This window comes from Echinops telfairi, unplaced genomic scaffold (genome assembly GCF_000313985.2).
Source record: "Echinops telfairi isolate 266 unplaced genomic scaffold, ASM31398v2 ScPeMD7_3533;HRSCAF=4204_1, whole genome shotgun sequence".
NCBI lineage: Eukaryota > Metazoa > Chordata > Mammalia > Afrosoricida > Tenrecidae > Echinops > Echinops telfairi.
This window is the reverse complement of record NW_022107432.1, coordinates 11,305,506-11,308,242: the sequence shown is the minus strand read 5'-3', so window position 1 is coordinate 11,308,242 and position 2,737 is coordinate 11,305,506.

Genomic DNA, 2,737 nt, shown 5'->3' with positions numbered 1-2,737 from the left:
CACCCAACTACCTTAGTAGAAGGGGTGAAGAAGCCTCACTTGGGTCCATCTTTGATTTTACCTTGGTAGAGAGGGTGACTTCGGACACCATCTTTCTTGGGTATCCGTGCTGGTTCTGGTACACATCGCCTCGCCTGGAATGGCAAACTTGCTTTTTCCTGGCTGAGCCTTGCTAGAAGCACGAAGACCTGCTATGGCTTGTGGACATTTTAGGCTTCCGGCATCTGGACCCTGCATTTGGCTCTCCTTAGTCTGACCTTGGATTTTAAATTAAACAGCACCCACCACCATGGGAGATACTTTCTCAAAGTTTTGCAAGTTTCTGTGGAACTTTTCATTGAATCTCAGAACAGGGACACGAGGGAACATAATCAAGGGAGGAGTCTGGGGAAAATGGAGTAGACTAACATCTGGATGAGTTGGATATTTTGGACATCTTTAATCTCCAACTCCTTGGGATTATTTTGTCACTAATTCTTAGGAAAAAACTATCACATAGCTATGCAATATTGCTTGCTCAGGAGGATGTTAAAGATTGCCAAAATGTAGAGGCTAACAGGAAAAGTACAATGGCCCATACTCCCTCTCCTATTTGGGGAAGCCAGTAGGCTTTGTTCAAATATTAAAATTGGCTGCAAAACTGTATTTGGAAAAATCACATATCTATCCCTGAGAACAGCAACAAGATGCCATTAGTCAGAAAGAATAAATTACACTTCTATCACAAACATTTCATAGTTCACTGCTTGAGATTTTTAAAAGTAAGCTAAAATGATACTAATTTGCATCCAATTTTGAGGCTAGTTCTCCACAGTTTGGGAAACAAAAAATAGCTTCATCATATTGGTGAGACAGGGAATAGTCAGTCTTTTAATACTTCATTTTCATCTTACGTTGCATACTAACAAGTGAAGAAGCAAACCTGATCGTAAAGAGAACAGAATCGATGACATTTATCATGAGGGGCGGGGTGCACGTGACCTGGATTTCTGACGCTGTCACCTTCGGGAGCCCTGGAGGAGCACCCTCGCTAGGGCGGGGAAGCACCAACCGCTCCTGGGCAGAAAGCTGCGGCAGTCGACTTCTGCGAAGCGTGCGGCCTCCTGGGATTTGTCTCTTTTTGTGTTACTGTTGGTAGGGGTTTTTTGATTCGTTATTATTCATTTTTGTACATTGTTTTGTATCTGAGATCCAGGATGGGTGAATCTATAGTGACACCAGCTGGATTAATTGTTTCTTAGGGGCATGGCAGATGAGGTTGGGGGGCTTATGGGGGAGGATAGGGGCTACGAACAAAGAGTACAAGAAAGAAGAAAATATTCCAAAATTGATATGGTAAAGATTGTATAACTCTCCTTGATGTGATTGAACTATTGAACTGCATGTTACATGGACAATAAAATGTTTGTTAAAAAGAAAGGAAACGAAAAGAAAGATTCATAGCCTTGAAAGTCCTAATGGTCGTTTTACTCTTTCTTCTAGGGCCACGATGAGTTGGAATTGATTTGACAGCAGTGGGTTTGGTTTGAGTTTCAACTATCATCTTTTGGGATGAGACTTTCCAGTGTTGCTATGTAGAACTCCAATTGGATGAGGAAGAAACCCATTCCCTGCCATCTAGTCAGTGCTGACTCTCAGCCACCCTACAGGACGGGGCAGCACTACCCCCATGGAATTGTGAGACTGTCACTCCTTACAGGAAGAGGAGTGGGTGGGGGTTTGGAATGGCTGATGTGGCAGCTAGCTGCCCAGGTCATGCCCACGATGCCAACAGTGCTCAAGACAAGCTGACAATTTGAGGAAACAACACAGAAAATTGAGCAGTGGCTGCTATGGTCCTTTTCTTCACTAAATATGCTGACTTTCTCAGGAGAAACATATTCATTTCGTTTTCCCTTAGAAAACATAGACAAGAGAGCTTTAGCTTGTTGGCATTGTTCAACATGGCTCTAGATGCACAAGACCTAATGTGGTGGTGCTTCAGTCTGAGTTCTTCCAGAAGCCTTCCTCAAGACAAGCGTTGAAGTACACCTCACTTATTAGAATGCTTCAGGGCCAAATGAAATGGGAGTGGGGAGTGAGGCAGGGTAATGAAGACTGATCAAAAAGGATGTGTTACCTATTATTTAAAGATCCCTCTTGGCTTAGTGGGCTAAGTGTTGGGCCCTTAACCCCAGGGTTAAGAGTTTAAACCCACCAGTCCCCCTGCAGGAGATATATGAGGCTTTCTGTTATGGTAAAGATTCACAGGCTGAGAAATATTGGGTAGTTATTCTGTGCATTTGAATGTGATGCTATTGAAGAATATTATAAGCTCAATGGTCTGCTAAAAGGACAAACTGATCTGTCTTGGAAGAAGTAAGGCCAGAGCGCTCTTTAGAGGCAAGGATGGTGAACTTTCCTCTTTCGCACTTTGGACATGTTGTCAGGGGAAACCAGTGCCTGGAGAAGGACCTCGTGCTTGGTAAATGGAGGCCCAAGTAAAAAGAGGAAGGTTCTCCAAGAAATGGATTGCTACCATGGTTGCAACGATGGGCTCAAGCATAAGAACAATTGTGAGGATGGGAAAAGACCTGGTAGTGTTTCTTTCTGTTGTGCATAAGGTTGCTATGGGTCAGCAGTGACTGGATAGGACTTAAAAACCACAACTCTGTCCTATAAGATCACTATGAATCTGTATCCAGTTGACACTACTGGGTTGGGTTTGTTTACAGAGCAAATTACCATCATTTTATTT